We start from the raw sequence: 17,552 nt of genomic DNA, 5'->3' as shown, positions 1-17,552 counted from the left end.
GCTCAGCCTGTAGTTGAACAGGTCCTGACTCCTGTCCAGGCTGCCTGTGTACGGCTTCATGAGCCATGGCATTAAGGGGTAGGCTGGGTCCCCAAGGATCACGATAGGCATTTCAACATCCCCAACGGTTACTTTCTGGTCCGGGAAGAAAGTCCCTTCCTCCAGCTTTCGAAACAGAGCAGAGTTCCTGAAGATGCGAGCATCATGTACCTTTCCCGGCCATCCCACGTTGATGTTGGTGAAACGTCCCTTGTGATCCACCAGGGCTTGCAGCAGCATTGAAAAGTACCCCTTGCGGTTTACGTAGTCGGTGGCTTGGTGCTCCGGTGACAAGATAGGGATATGGGTTCCGTCTATGGCCCCGCCACAGTTTGCGAATCCCATTTCAGCAAAACCATCCACTATTGCCTGCACGTTGCCCAGAGTCACTACCCTTGATATCACCAGGTCTTTCATTGCCCTGGCAAATTGGATCACAGCAGCCCCCACCGTAGATTTTCCCACTCCAAATTGATTCCCGACTGACCGGTAGCTGTCTGGCGTTGCAAGCTTCCACAGGGCTATCGCCACTCGCTTCTCAACTGTGAGGGCTGCTCTCATCTTGGTATCCTGGCGTTTCTGGGCAGGGGAAAGCAAGTCACAAAGTTCCATGAAAGTGGCCTTACGCATGCGAAAGTTTCGCAGCCACTGGGAATCATCCCACACCTGCAGCACGATGCGTTCCCACCAGTCTGTGCTTGTTTCCCGGGCCGTTCCACGGCGTTCGAATCGGCATGAACCTGCCCCAGTGACACCATGATTTCCACATTGCTGGGGCCTGTGCCTTGTGAGAGGTCTATGTCCATATCAATTTCCTCATCACTCTCGTCGCCGCGCTGCAATCGCCTCCTCGGCTGGTCCGGGTTTCGCCTTGGCATGTCCTGGCTCTGCATATACTCCAGGACAATGCGCGTGGTGTTCATAGTGCTCATAATTGCCGCGGTGATCTGAGCGGGCTCCATGATCCCAGTGCTAGCTATGGCGCCTGGTCAGAAAAAAGGCGCGAAAGTAGTATCTGATGGACCAGGAGAAGGAGGGAGGGCGGGAGGGAGGGAGGGCCGAGTGACGACATGGCGTACAGGTACAGGTACAGGGAATTAAAATCATGAAAGGTGGCTGTGCATCAGGGAGAAACACAAACAACTGTCACACAGAATGGTCCCCCCAAAGATTAAACTGAAAACCCTGGGTTTAGCAGGCCGTTGATTTCACGGAGAGAGGGGAAGCAAATGAATACAGAACAAATCTATTTTTTACATCTTAAGCTGGCAGCCGACGGTGCAGCATGAGTGATAGCCTCTGCAGTACGACGACGATGGATACCAGTCATAATATACCATCTTCTACCAAAAGGCAAGGGGCTGCTGCTGTGTAGCAATGCAGCCCCACGTCTGCCAGCCCCACGTCTGCCAGCACCCAGATCGCCCTCGGCCTCTTCTGGGTGCTTAGCAGACAATACTGGGCAATTGGCAGAAAATAGTATACTACGACTGATAGCCATCATCATCGAGACAGTAGCATGTCTGCCCAGGTGCCCATGATTGACAGCCACTGCAGTATGACGACGACGGATACCAGTCATAATATACCATCTACTACCAAAGGGCAAGGGGCTGGTGCAATGCAGCCCTACGGCTGCCAGCCCCACAGCTATTACTCATGCTACACCGTCTACCGCCAAAAGGCAGTTAACAGCTGCTGCTGTGTAGCAATGCAGTCCCACGTCTGCCGGCACCCAGAGGACATATGGTGACGGTGAGCTCAGCTGAGCTGAGCGGGCTCCATGCTTGCCGTGGTATGTTGTCTGCACAGGTAACCCAGGTAAAAAGGCGCGAATCTATTGTCTGCCGTTGCTGTGACGGAGGGGGAGGGGCCTGACGACATGTACCCAGAACCTCCCGCGACACTGTTTTGCATCATCCGGGCATTGGGATCTCAACCCAGAATTCCAATGGGCGGCGGAGACTGTGGGAACTGTGGGATAGCTGTGGGATAGCTACCCATAGTGCAATGCTCCGGAAGTCGACGCTAGCCTCGTACTGTGGACGCGGTCCACCGACTAGAGCACTTAGAGCATTTTATGTGGGGACACACACAATCGGCTGTATACAACCGATTTCTATAAAACCGGCTTCTATAAATTCGAACTAATTTCGTAGTGTAGACATACCCTCAGTGCAAACAGCATACTTTCTTTTTAAGGCGCAACTCTACCTCAAGAATTGACTCCAGTTAGAGATTAAGGCAGAGACCAAAAACTCCCTTACTGCTTGTACAGCTCCCACAAGAAGCTTGGGGCAGAAAATCCCACAACACAACATTAATTTCAGACTAAAAATGCTTCTGTGTTCTAAGAGAATCTGTAAGGCAGTATGTAACAGCAATATATGCAATATGATGTATTAGTCATATGAAAATATTTATCATACACCTTGCACCACTTGATATGCCAATATCCATTCCTGCCAGTATTAACTTTAATATTCCAAACCCATAAGTAGTTTGACAGCTGCTGTTAGTTTTAAAATTATCTGTCACAGGAATGTTTCCTCCCTTTCCCCTTTTAAACTATCTTTCCAGGGTCCAGAAGCTAAGCAAGTTTCAGTTAGTGGGTCAACTTTGTTATATGTAACCTGTTTAAGAGGCCATGGGTTTATATCTCCTGGCCCTGCAGAGCTACAAATAGGAGCTTTGTTTAGATTGTAAAATCTCACTATAGATAAGGCAAAGTGTGGGAGAAAGGAAGCATATTCCGTTTTACAGCTGGGCAGCTGAGGCATATATGTGGTATGACATACTTGCGGTCATGCATGGAAATGAATCAGAGCTAGGAGATGAACACAGATCTCTGGAGTCCCAATCCAGTGCCTTATCCACAGGACCAATCTTCCTGCTAGGTGTAAAATAACTTCTGTAACAGATGTGGCATGTGCAGAGTATAGTATAGAATGGTATAGATGGTATAGAATATGGGCTTTATTGGTGCTCATTTTGCAACAGCTACCAATGTTTTTTGTGGCCTCTGGAATAACGCAACCATCTTAAGCTTGCACCAGAAATATTGGCATACCCCCTATACTATGTATTTTTACTATATAGACACGTAAATAAGTCTGCCTCCTGGAACACTTAGTGAAATGGTTGTCACAAGATCACTAGCTAACAGATAACATTAATACCCCTCGCTATTTGCTGCAGAAACCCCTCTGGGGAAAGTGGGCCCTATACTGGCACACTTCCTGTATAACTATCACAGGCTTGGAATTAATCCTCCTCACACCAGTTCTTACAGGATCTGTCACACAGGTATCTGATCCTACAGATGCCTGATCCTACAGAGAGTTTTCAGTTCAGGCTAAATTATTTACCAGAAGATTTATTTCCCAAAAGGATGATATTGAAACTTAGATACAACAGCAGAAATAAGCCAATTGATGCTACAGGAATCTTATTTGGGCTTCATTGGTTTAGTAGGGTGTTGGCTCAGTGCACTGAACCCCCAGGGAAAATGAAATCCAGTGCAGTGGGTAGGTCTTAAAAACAACAATACATCGACCCCTTGCTTTAAGGACCCATTACACTGCCAAGTGGTGTAAAGAAGTCTCAGTGTAATTAAGAATCAAGTCTCCTGTATTTGACAAGAATTCCCAGAAGAGCAAATGTGACCATTAGCAAATCCTTCTGGTTCTCTTGCATGCAGTGAAGCCTAAGAAGATAATTAGACTGACTGTAGGGAAAACCAGCAGAGTAGAGAATTAGATGGTACTGTTCTCAATGGTCCTTTGTTACCTTTTGCCATCATATTTGGAGTAATGAAAAAGGGGAAAGAGGTCTTGGGAGAATACTCACCATAGTAAGAACATATCTTTCCTGCAGGAACAGGTGATAAATCAAATGTACTACAAATTGTGATATTCCTTGAGGGCAAAATCACCTCGTTTCTTTATGTCTGAGGTCTCTGAATATGGTACTCCATGAAGTTCTGAGGCCAATGTGAATGTCATTATATGCTGACACTGGTGTAACAAGTGACCATTATCACCCTTCCAAAGTTAATCAGATTTTGGATTCAGGCATGAGGCCAATTTAAAACCTTTAGAGTCCCATGTTTCATGGTGTGCTATGGCTGCGAAGCCATCCAGCTGACTGTCAGTACAAGCTTTTCCTGTTATATGTTCTGAATGAAAAAAAAATATGATAGACTGCTACAGCAGACTGATAGACCATATAAATCAATAAGAACAGACTGTGACAATCAAGCAATGTGAATGGTGATAAATTACTGTAAACAATGAAAAATACCATTGTTTTAAGTAAGAATTCTTTCTCCCCATACTTATACCAGGGATTCATACATTTAAAATGTTCATGTATAGATAATACCCAGGATACTGATTTGTAATTCAAGTAAAAAAAAATGGTATATGCAAATCAGTTCTTTGAATTGCAGATGCTTATGACCCCTTATCAGAGATAATGAGACCTCATGCTGATAATAGTTAACTGCACCAAAAATAAATGTGAACGTAACTGCAGTGAGGTTCCATTGTGATCTATCATTGAAATTGAAGTATTTTAATTGTTCATTGATTAGATTCCATTAGTTTGTAAAGACTCAAAAGAAGCAGTTTACTGGAGTTGATGTAGTTATTGTTCACTTGGCAAGCTTTATTCATTAAGTAAATTAAAGCTGAATTGACTTTTGATGACACATAATTGGTTTATCTAAATGACTCACTAAAAATGAAAGTAAAACTAATGGTAAGTGTTCTGGAACAATCTTGGTAACATTATACAAGATCATTAGATTTCAGCAATCATGTTTCTTCAGGACAATTTTCAAAATTTGCCATTTGTTTCCTGAATATTTCTTGATTATTTTTAAATATTTCTGTACTTAAAATATGCCAGCTGTGAATACACTAAAGAGATGACTTTTGCTACTGATTCTACCATAAAGAAGACACCATAGTCAATTGTACCTAGTGCTCAAACTGGAGATGGAGGAAGTAAAGCTAGGCCCTCAATATGAGTGTTAGATCACTCTGAGGAGTCACTTCTCTACTTTTAAGACTAACAGATGTATTGGAGCATAAGCTTTCGTGGGTGAATACCCACTTCGTCAGACGCATTCACCCACAAAAGCTTATGCTCCAATACGTCTGTTAGTCTTAAAGGTGCCGTGGGACCCTGTGTTGCTTTTTACAGATCCAGACTAACACAGCTACCCCTCTGATACTTCTCTACTTGCACCTCAAGTGACCAACTGACCCCCTCCCCATCTTCATCTCACTACTCCTACTGCTACCACCACCTTGGAATTACAGCACAGAAAAATGTAAGAAAATGATTAGATAAGACTTATACTTCATAAGGTCTATTCTTGCTGCTCTGTCTTTCCTTTCCATTTTTCTGTGTCCCACTTTCTCTACAAGAAAAGTAATATTTTTTAATAATAATTAACTGTTACACATTGATTTTTCCGTTCTTAAGGTGCTGGTTTCTTAGTCTTTAGTTTACAAATGAGAAAATTGTGGCAGAGAATTGTGAGTTCCTTAGATCGGAGGGAGCCAGTGGCAGACATGGAACAAAACCCAGCTCTATTGAATCTCTGTTCAGTGGCCTGTGTTTCTATCCCTTGTATTTCATCTCCTTGTGTGCTACTCCTATATACAAGTGCAACAGCTGAAATCATCCAAGGTGTTCTCTCATAGTTCCTACATTTGTGTAGTTGGAGACTGGAGTAAGGCATTTTCAGTGAACAGCTCTCAGTTATGGAATTGACTCCTGCTATTGGTTGAAAGAATGTGAATTTCTTGGCCACCTGGGGACATTGTGTAATTCATATATTTTTCCTCAATCTAGTTGGGAACAACCCAGCCAAACTCATTAGTGGACGGTGGAGGCATGTTTATGATTGTGCATATTGCTGAGTTTGTACAAAACCATGTATCAACAGGGTATCTTTACAGTGTCTGAGAAGTAGAGGACTGAGTATGAGGCTAGGAATTAGGTTCTCCTGATTCTGCCACCAAGTCACTCTATGAGCTCAAACAAATCACTTAACTTCCCCATGGCTGAATGACACCTCTAAAATGGAGATAATGTTTATTCACCTTCAGAGTATTTGGATAACTACCTGTGTAAAGCACTGTGTAGTGTCATCAGGACCTTTGTATTTATAACAGGATAGTAAACAATAGTACCACTACTCCATTACCTGCCACTATATTAACAATGATGAATAAGCCCAATAGTTGGGATGTTTCTGCTAAAATATCTTCAGTGGGACTCAATGCAGCAGCGTGGAAGCTTGCAGAATCAGGACCTTAAGTTGTTAGGCTGACCCTTGAGATGACTGTGGCGGTTCCCATCTTTCTTTAGTAGAGCTGGTTAAAATTTGTGTCAAAGTAAGTTAAATGGAAAAAAAAGTGACTTTCATTAAAGGAAACAAAACATTTATTCTTCCCCAAAACTTTCCACCAAATGACTTGCCAGTCTTCAAACATCACTATTCCCTGGATCTTTTAATTTCTTTAGGGCTTTCTCAGACTGTATTTAGCAGTGATTCTCAACTTTTGTACTGGTGGCCCCTACACAGAAAGCCTCTGAGTTTTGTAGGAAGTTTTCCTTGCACTTTGCTGGCTAACTTATTAACTATAGTTCTAACTTTATTTCCTTTCTTTCTCTCTCTCCATTTCTTTTGTAGAAGTTAGGTGATTGGATAAAGGTTACATGAGAAAGCCAAGAATATGGAGGGGAGGAGAGATGTGAGGTGATGGAGAAGGGGGATGGAGAAGTGGAAGAGGGGAGCTTGGAGGCGGCGAGTGTAATAGAGTCCTTTGTGGGTTAGGTGGCCTAGTGGTTAGTGCACCTACTTCTCCCCCTGCCCCACTTCCTTGGGGAGTCAGTCTTCAGTCCTGGTCCTCCTTTATTCAGAGATGCAGTAAGGAATAAAGGTGGTTTTGAGTTCCTCCTGTAATGGGGGCAGTGGTAAGGGAGTCTCTGACCACTCCAGGGCCCGGGAAGGATCAACAGTGTCCGGCCCCTAAAAGTACCCTTGGAGTTATCCTCCGTGGGTCACTTCCTACGGCTGCTTTTCTCTCCCTGCTTTCACTCCCAGATGAGGGAAGAGAATAGAAAAGGGAACAAAACCATCAGCCCCAACTGGGCGCAGCATATAGTCTCAGCAGGAGCCTCCAGGGTAGGTCTGTCCTCCTCCCCACCTCCTTCCTGTTGAGCTGGGTTGCTCCCTTTTCAACCCCTTCTCCAGTGGGAGCATGCTCTGCAGGGGTGGGGCTTCCTGGCCCAGTACTGGCCTTCTGGGCCAATGTGGTAATTGTAAACTCCATCACAGTGGTGGGTGGAGTGGGGATCAGCAGAACAAAAACAAGTGCAATGGTTAAGCTGGAAAGATGAGTTACAGCATGGACTCACCACAGTGGCGCCTCCTGCTGGTTGCACCAAGAATTAGCTCTTGTCAGCTCTGGAGCACCCTCTGCATGTGGTGTCTCACCCATTGTCTGCTCTGCTGGTTTGGGACCCGCGTTGCTTCCCGCTTGGCGGCGTCCTCTTCAGGACGCTGCCCTCCCCCAGTGCCCACTACTCCATTCTCACCCCCTTCTGCAGGTGGGTGGAGGATAACAGCAGTCCTTCAGCTTGTACCTTCCTCAGTGGCCAACCACAACCCAAAGTCTAACCTCTCACCTCAGGGGCAAGTTGCAGTCTGTATCGGCCACACTTCTCCACAGCCAGGTGCAGTGCAAGGGGGGACCCAGGCCCATCTGCTACTCTGGATTCCGACCCAGGGACTCCCTAGCGGCAGCCTCTCTCTGCCCTCCTTCTCTCCCCTTGTCGAACTATCTTCCCTGGGCCACTTCCCCTTTGGCCCCTTTCACCTTCTCGACCCTTTTTAGCAGTGGCTGCAGCCTAGCAGGTAATTGGGCCGGAGCTCTCCTCTGCTCCCCAGAGCCTGCCCAGCATTGCTCTGTCCAAGGTGCTACCTCCTTACCTCAGGAGTCAATCCTCCTTCCTTGCTAGTCAGTGACAGACTACCCTCTCCACTCTGCTGCAGCCTTAATATAGGGCTCAGCCTGGCCCTGATTGGCTGTTTCTAAGCCTTCTCTGATTGACTGCCCACAGGTCCTTGCTGATGGCTGCTGGTCTGTACAGCCTCTCTGGCCTGTTCCAGCCCTTTTTCTCATGGAGTGGGGCAGCCACCTCACTACAATCAGTTAATAGCAATATGGGTGAATAAGTTAATAGAAAATCATGGGCTACTTAAATAACATTAAAGTAAACCATTTGTTTTACTATGTGAATTCTCAGCCAATTGGGTCACTGTTTGTTTTAAACCAAAAAAGTAACACCCCACAAGCACATTTTGTAAGTTTTGTATATTAATTTGGGGGCTTCAGTGGATACAGACAGTAGAGTTCTCTCGAGAGCATCAAGATTGTATTCATCCCCCCGCCAAAGGCAATTTTAATTTTTTTGTTAATTCAAAGTGTCTTGAAATCTCTTAACTTCCAAGGGCCAATAACTACCCATACTCATCCAGAAGAGCACCATACTCCCCAAGTAGTAGGCTCTCATTTGCTCCTGAAACTTGTTTTAACACCAATGTTTAACACCAATGTTTAGGGGATGACTCTGCTGCGGATACCTGCATTCATATGTAAACAAAGATAACATACCCTATCCATGACAAAATTACTTGCCTTAGTTATACAGCCTGAGTAACTGAATCAGGGACCAGAACCAAAACGTTGGCTTTAGGTCACCTATCACAGACCAGGAATTGGGAATGGTCAAAGAGAAAGCTGAAAAAAATGGTAAATTGAGCTCAACCCATAGGCTGAAATATCTTTGCAAAGAAAGGTTTGGCCAGCTATGAATAAAGGGGAAAAAAAAACCTAAAAAAGAAAAAATAGCCCAATTGGTACCTCTCGGGAATTACCCTCACCCACTCAGTTTGCATTTTATTTATTTCTACTATCTGTGATTTTTTTCTTTCTTTCTCTTGCTTTAAGCCTTGGTTCAAAAAAGCACTTAAACATGTGCCTGCAGTTAACTGTAACCTTAAATGCTTTGCTGAACAGAGGACTTAGTCTTTCCAAATCACATACCCAACAGAAGTTATGAATTATAGCCTAAAGGTGTCTATTTTAAGTAACTAAGGTTATAAGCAGGGTATTACAATATAAAGACATATCAAGGTCTTCAAATTAAAACTCCAAAGCCTAGTTCAAAGCCCTGATCTTGTTTAATCAGCAGCCTAAGAGCTCTCTATTTCCTCCTCTGCTCCAGTTAGCTAAATGATATTGCTTAGATAAACACTATACCTATTCTGATTAGCTTAATGTTTATTCATAGAGTCAAAGAGTGTAGAGGTGGGGAAGAAACCTCCCAGGTCATCTAGTGCAACTCTTTGCCAATGCAGGATTGTTCCCAGTATGATACTGCTAGGTGTTTTATATGCTCCAACTTCAAATGATTCAAACAGTGAGGCTTCTGCCACTTCCTGTAGGTATTCCCAAGGAAAACTTTTACCCAGATTAATAGATTTTACTCTTTAAAAAAATGTCACGATACCATTTGCATTTTCCTTTGCTCAATTTCTTTCTATTATACACAGACTAGGTAAAGCAATGGCCAAATGTCCTTATTAGGGTATTTTTAGACTAGAGTTGAAGGTGTAATTTCAAGTTTGAGTTAACATAACCATTCTCAATCTCATTGAGCTAACATGACACATATGGAAATGTTGCTATGATGGTGGGAAGGTCTAGCTGCCCTGAGTGTGAGCCTGCCCAGGAGTTTAGGCATGTACTCAGGGCAGTTAGCCCCTCCTCCACTCGCTCTGCATTGGCTACACTTTGATTTTTAGCCTGTCAGATCAATCTGAGCTAGGCCTGGTCTACACTAGAAAATTAGGTCAGTGTAACGATGTTGCTCAGGGGTGTGAAAAATCCACACCTCTGACAACTAGTTAAGCTGAACTAAATCCCTTTGTAGACAGCACTAGGTTCATAGAAGAAGAGGTGGATTACCTTTGCGTCTCCCATTGTCGTAGGTAGAGTCTACACCAGGGATCGGCAACCTTTGGCATGTGGCTCGCCAGGGTAAGCACCATTGGGGGTGGTGGAAAAAAATAATAAAATAATAAAATAAATAATAATAATAATAATAAGCGGCGGCTAGCACATTCCTCGGCCCACGCTGCTTCCTGCAGCCCGCATTGGCCTGGGACGGCAAACTGCGGCCAGTGGGAGCCACGATCAGCCAAACCTGCGGACGCGGCAGGTAAACAAACCGGCCCGGCCCACCAGGGTGCTAACCCTGACGAGCCACATGCCAAAGGTTAACAATCCCTGGTCTACACTGAAGTGCTGGGTGACCTATAGAAAACACCTGAAAAACGCCAACAGCAGAACTTTCTTTGAAAGATCCTCAACATAAAGTGGGAAGATTGTTCAGGACCTGATTATCCAGCAGAGGTGGAGTCGGCACTGTGTGCACATCCCTGATATACACTTACCAGAACAACTGCTTATGTCCAACTCACGAAAGGAGAAAGGAAATGGGGAGGTGAAAAGAAATGGTTTAAAGACACCCTCAAGATAAAACATCAAGAGATCTGGCATTGACAGCTCACACTCAGAGACAGCACCCCAGAATAGGGATAACTGGTGAAGACTTGTCAGAGAGGGAACATCCACTTTTGAGGAAAATCAACTTGCCCTGGGTGCAGCAATGCCAGAAAAGAAAGGAAAGACAACTGTCATGCAGGAATCGTGGCCCAACCCTGTCTTCCAACACCACCTGCAACGTCTGCCAATGAGCTGGTGGCTCAAGGATCGGACTCCTCAGTGACCAAAGGACCCACGAAAAATAAAGCCTGTGACAGAGATCATCCTCAACCTCGAGGGATCGCTGATGATGACAGCAGCACAGCAGCTGTGCCTCTGTAGCATTTTAAGTGTAGACAAGACCCTAGTGTGGGTATATCTACTCGAGTTGGAAATTACACCTCCAGCTCCAGTATTGACATAACCCTTAGTGTTTAAACCCTACAACTACTTGTAGACTTTAGATCTTTGCTTTTGTTCAGCTGATGACAATGTAAACTTTCCTCTTAAATCATTTTCTCCTGGCCTTTAATATGTGATTTCTCTTTGAACTCTTTTTTAATGTTGTCTCTTTTGCACTGACATTCCTAAAACTAGTTGCAGCTTGAGGGGGTGCCCAGTATGATACCACAGTTAGGTTTGTATTACAAAATGGGTTTAAAATAGAGCATCGGTGTCAGTATTTGTAGGTATGTGGCCTATTGGTGAGAAATTTTTAGCACAGGATTAGTCTTTATGCCCTTAAAATTTCTATGTGGATATTATTTTTTCTTCTCAACAACACGTAATAAGAAATCTTTCAAAATTTGTCCTTGGCAATCTGACTTTTCATTGTTGACTGATGTCTTTTAGAAAATGCTGTCAAATTTAAAAAATTATTTGGAAAACTGATAAAATCTACTCCATCCACAGCTACTCTTTGTTAGATTTTTATCCTACAACACAGTTTTTTTGTGCCAGCTGCCAGCAGATAAAATATTCTCTTATAGCAATTGCACTTCTACCTGCATACAAAGGTTTGTTCCCCCTCTCCCTCTTTTTTAAAATTTTCCACACCTAATTAAGCATTTTAAAAACCCTATGAAATTAATATACAAAAAACTTTGGAGCAATTGGGGATGCTGCTACCTGGACATAATAGCAGACTTAAACACACAAAAGCAAGGAAATGAAGAGTTGGGCCTCTTGGTAGTACATATCTTCCCCTCCACTATCCTTACCATTATGACTAATATTGCCCACCAGAGACCATACACTGCAATCTTGACTCTACCTATGTTGAGGTGCTAGCATCCCTTTGCACCAATTATCAAGTTACCTTCTCCCTACCTAACACTCTATTGCACCAAACATTACAACAAATAATGTTGGGAAAGGGTATTTTGGCCAAAGTCTGTGCAGAAGTGTGGGTTGAGAAGGGCAGAGGTAAGTTGCCATGTGTGAGTTTTGTCAGATAGTTAGGTGAGTTCTAGAGTAGAGAAGTGAAGTTTCTTGCCCTCTCTGACACTCATGGCTATGCATAGCAGCCATGCACAGCCTTATCTGTACCAAGCATATTGACATCTGACTCCCTTTTGTCAGTTACACAGATAAAAACCTTACAGACCCAAACCAAATTTGTTAATACTCCTTATATAAATATCATTACACTTGTTGTTACTTTACTGGGTATCACCTATTGATAAAAGGATTATTCTCTTTATTATTGTGAATAGAAATATATTCTATGTATGAATTCCACCCCTCTGCTGGAGCTTATATAAAAGGGTTCTGGTGGTACTTAAGTGTTATATAGGTCTGTCTCATCTTACGCTGGGGTTACGTTCCGCAGTCAGTGCGTAAAGCGAAAACCGCGTATAGTCAAAATTACATTGAGTGTAATGGCAGGCGGAATCGCCCACACTACAGGAACAGTATTTAAATTGTTATTTTTCTCTTTTTTTGTTTTTTTGTTTTTTTGTTTTTTGTTTTTGCTGACCGCGTAAAGCTGAATTCGAGCATGTAAGATGTGACAGACCTGTATAGACCTTCTGCTGGCCCTCTAAATCAGGGGTACTTCCCTTCCTGTAGCCTGCAGATATATTAATATATGTGCTTGATATATGTGTTTGTTGCTCTGGCTAGGAATAGAAAAATATGAAAGAATAATAGTGATCCTAAATCCTATATTTTAATAGGAACAGTCATTGCAACTGTTACAGCTTCAGGGTATCAAGTATCAGAGGGGGTAGCCGTGTTAGTCTGGATCTGTAAAAAGTGACTAAGAGTCCTGTGACACCATATAGACTAACAGAAGTATTGGAGCATAAGCTTTCGTGGGTGAATACCCACTTCGTCAGACGCATGAGCTTCAGGGTAGTGAGACCTGTATTTCTGCCATTGTGGTCCCTTGAGGGCACCCACTTAAGTGTGTCCAGGTCCCAGCTGTCACCTCTCCTGGGCAGAGACTCACACTTCATTCTCTTCTGATCAAGGTTTTTAAGGCCACATAACTTCCTTATCTACACTTACTAACTGATAATCACAGTTAGTGTTTCTGCCTAAGGGTATGTCTTCACTGCAATGTAAGCCCGGGCTCAGACTTAGGCTCAGGCCTAACCCTGGTGATTTGCTTTCTCTCCAAGGGCTATGAACACTGTATTGCTGCAGTTAAAAGTTAACACACATCTCCCTTTAAGCAAGCACATTTCTTCTTAAGGTAAAAGCATTACAGTGCAAACATATAAAAAGAAACTTCACTTCTCTACTCTAGAATCCACCTAACTGTCCGACAGAACTCATACATGCTAAAAATCTTACCAGAGGCCTCTCCAACTCCAATCTTCGGCTCCGGTAGGTGTCTGTTATTCAAACCCCACACCTGGATTTTCCCTGTGGTTACAAATTCATATTAGTCTTTAGCTTAGGAACCAGGAAGAAGGGTGTCATAAACAGATAGTTAAGGGTTAATGTCTCTTTTACCTGTAAAGGGTTAAGAAGTTCTCCTAACCTAGCTGACACCTGACCAGAGGAACCAATGAGTGGATAAGATGGTTCAAAAGGAAGGAGGGAAGTTTCCTTTGTTTAGAGTCAGTTTCAGTTTGGCTGGAGTGGAAAAGATCAAGGAATCAGCCTCTTATCAAGTAGTGAGTATTAGTGAAGGGAATAAATAGGTTTATGTTTATTTTCTTTGTAACTTGTCTTGGGCATTAGGGAATAATCAAATTGGGTAATTTTTGTGTAACTAAGTTTTTGCCAGGGGATTCTATGTTTTGAATCTGTTGTCTGTGAGATCGCTGGTATGCTATCTCCCAGAGGGTTTTCTTTTACCTTTCTTTTCTTTAATTAAAAGTCTTCTTTTTAAGAACCTGATTGATTTTTCCTTGTGTTAAGATCCTAGGGGATTGGATCTGGAGTCACCAGGAATTGGTGGGGGAAAGGAGGGGGATAGTTAAATTCTCCTTGTGTTAAAATCCAAGGGTTTGGATCGGTGTTCACCAGGAAATTGGTGAAGAAGTCTCTCAAGGCTACCCAGGGAAAGGAAATAGAACTTGGGAGAGGTGGCAGCAAAACCAGATCTAAACTGGTAATTCAGTTTAGGGGTTCACATGCAGGTCCCCATATCTGTACTCTAAAATCCAGAGTGGGGGTGAAACCTATGACAAAGTGCCCAAGTCATTTTAAACTCAGGCTATTTATCCCAAAGTCCTTTATTTTCTATTGCTCTCTGGAGAATGCATTTTGAGCCAGAATATGCAAGAGTCCCCAGGTGGTGGTAACTCTCTGGAGGTGTTCTAACCTGAGTAATTTGCCTTAATCATTTCTTACTGGTTGCATTTCCTGGAGGAGCTGTGATAACCCTCCCCCTAGGGATTTCATACAGTCCCTGATCCACAATGATACATCAAGTATTCATGCACTTAATACAACATGATATCCAAAAATATTGCAGGAAGTTGCTCTGTCTGTCATAGTAGCATCATTACTGATCATATTTTATGTAATCAATTATAGGAGCTATGCAAATGCAATCTCAGTCTTGACTGAGCATCTGAAAAGATCAAGATAGTGACAGAGTAAATATATTTATTAGGAGGAACTTTTCATTTTATATTTTATCAGTTCAATAGATCTTTAATGGAGCTGATTTTGCTGATCTGTATATTTATCAGTATCGTGTACTGCAAATATATAATGTCACTCAGAGAAGCTGAACATTTTATCTTAAAGAGGGAAAACAAACAAAAAACAAACCTTTGTTTTATTTGATCTGCATTTTGAATTGAGGGAGGCCAAGTCCATGTATCACTGACAGTTGCCTGGCCATGACTCCCTCCCCCCCCCCCCCCGCTTTATTGTGTACAGAATTACAAATCATGGATTTCAGGTTATGCAGAAGGTCAAACTAGATTATCATAATGACCTCTTTGAGCCTTAAAATCTTGAGTCCTCTACTGAAAAATGTATAGATGGACCCTTGACCTATTGGGAATCCACAGGGATCTGCCCAGGTGTTTCCCAATGCAAGATCAGAGTCTAACAAAGACATATCCCTTTTCAGTTAAAAAGAAATACAAAGTCGATGGTGCATCTCTTTTATCTCACCTCTTTCAATAAAAAAAAATCTTGAAGCTTGTCATTTCTAGCACAAGCAATTTTTCTGTAATGAAAGTTTTAGTATATAAACAAATAAAAAATATTTGTCCACAACAATATATAATTCATAAATATTTTGAATAGTGTGACTGGTTACGGGATGAAGGTTTTTTTTTTGTTTTGTTTTTTAATTTAGTGAACCAGAACATACATAACTGTTATGAATGACAAACTGTGGTCACTCTGCATACGCCCACGTCTTAAAGGTGGAAACATTAATATTTCACTTAGCACTAAAATTTAGAAAAATGTTTCTTTTCTTGAGGATATTTTTTTTAAAGACATTTGCATGAAACACAGGATCTCAGGCATCTTTGTTGATGGTTCATCTGCTTCAGTTGGTTATTCTTAATCATGAACTTCTGTTAGTTCTTCTTGTGTTTTGTACAGCCCCACGCTTGCATGTTAAGTTTAATGTAAAGGTTGTTTCACCATACATTACAATTTTGTAGAACTTATGATTAGCTCCACATCTTGGGCTTTAATTCAGTGAAATATTTAAGCACATGCTAAAAGTTAAGCCTGTGGCTAAGTGCCTTGCTGAACTGTGGTGTTAGAAAAGATAGACAGGAATTTGGAAACAAACTGTATGCAATGACAGATCAGGAAAAGTTTGAGGTTTTATTGTTTTTTTTTTTTTAAGATAGTCCTCTTGCGCTCTCCAAAGTGGGGCTTTGTTAGTACCTTTCAACATGTATGGATTAACAAACTGGGTGCTTGATACTGTCCCCATAGAAGTCAATAACAAAACTCCCATTGACTTTAATTGTGCAGGACAGGATCCTTAGTTGTTGTGGTGGGGATTCTGAGCTGGTTAAGACTAATACCCTTCACATGCTTACCACCTTCTCTTGATATATTTGACTTGGGAATTAACACATTACAAAGCATCCATATTCTGTGCACTCAAGGCTGCCTATTTGTGTGTCAGTTTGTATCCTGATATAATGGTTCCATTCCATTCTGTTTGCTTGTATGTAGCCTAATCAAATGGAGGCACATATATCGATGTTGAACTCTAAAGAATGACAGATCACATTACAGCAATGACCCAACTGAGAAATTAGCACAAAATGGCAGCAGACTGAAAACCCAGAATCAACAAGCAATATTATGGTCTATATTGTACAGTCCTTATTCAGGTTGGTGAACCTTTACACAAGTAATCATGAGAGCAAGTGACCAACATAAGTAAAAGTTGCACAGGCTAGCACTAATAGGAGGAAACTAGAATTAAATCATTCTCTAAAGTCAAGGACTTTCATTTGAGGAAAGATGAGTGTTAAAGATACACTCCCAAAAATACAATAATAGCTGTACATACAATAAATGCAATGGAATGCATTACCAAGAGCAAAACACAGTTCCTAAAGCAGGGAAGGAAAAGAGAAATTGTATGCAGTTGTAAATAAGAGCCAGACAACAAGAAAAAGAAAACTCAGCAATATGTTTCCCTGGAAGATAAGGGGAATTAACTAGCAATACATCCCAATAGACTGACAGAGCTGTGTAAAGCTTTCAAATTAAAAAATGTCCTTTTAAAGGAATTGTAACTTCAAGAAAATAAAAGAGAAAGGAAGTGAATAAGATATCTAGTCAGCATGAAAGGCAGTAGAAAGACAACCAGTTCATCCAAATCTTGGCTAATATGAGAAAATGTTTTGTGAGAACGAGGTATCTGATGATTAAATACGTCAGGGTGAATACTGAAAATAAGGATTCCAACTAATTGGAGAGGGAGTGCATTAGTTTCAGTTTCCAAAGGGGAAAAAGTGAGTCTCATGCTATTGCTGTCAGTAGTTGGGCATTTCATTATCTGAACAGTGTGTGACTATGTTGAAAATAACAGTAAGCCAACTATGTAAATTAGAGAAAAAGTAAATGCATCTCTGGGCTATAAAAAGTTCCTTTTTTATTTTTTCTGTTGTGAGACTTCCCAGACCTCATCTGCATAGTCTGACATCTCACTGAAAGGAGAGAGATGAGATGAAAAAAAATAACATCTCCTTCCATATCTTATAACCGAGATATCAAAAATACTTTTGGTCCAAAGTGAAGAAAAGGTCAAATGTTTTAAGGCTGGTACTTTGGAGGGTATCAGCACTTCACCTGCTGTCAGTTTTTATTGTAGTAATGCACAAATTAGGATATGTACCTAATTTGTAATTCTTTATGTAGGAGTCTACATAAAGAAAAATACTATATGTGAAAGCCGATCTTGTTGCATAGAATCAAATGTGCATTTGG

At 42.0% G+C, this 17,552-nt stretch overlaps 1 long non-coding RNA gene across 3 annotated transcripts in view; it reads left to right on the top strand.

Moving 5' to 3' along the window:
- Nucleotides 1–17,552, top strand: part of LOC112059544 (uncharacterized) — a 161,309-nt gene that overhangs the window by 45,020 nt on the left and 98,737 nt on the right. The gene's annotated exons all lie outside the window — the stretch shown is intronic.

This window comes from Chrysemys picta, chromosome 2, assembly GCF_011386835.1.
Source record: "Chrysemys picta bellii isolate R12L10 chromosome 2, ASM1138683v2, whole genome shotgun sequence".
Taxonomy (NCBI): Eukaryota; Metazoa; Chordata; order Testudines; family Emydidae; genus Chrysemys; species Chrysemys picta.
This window is presented reverse-complemented; position numbering and strand designations above follow the sequence as displayed.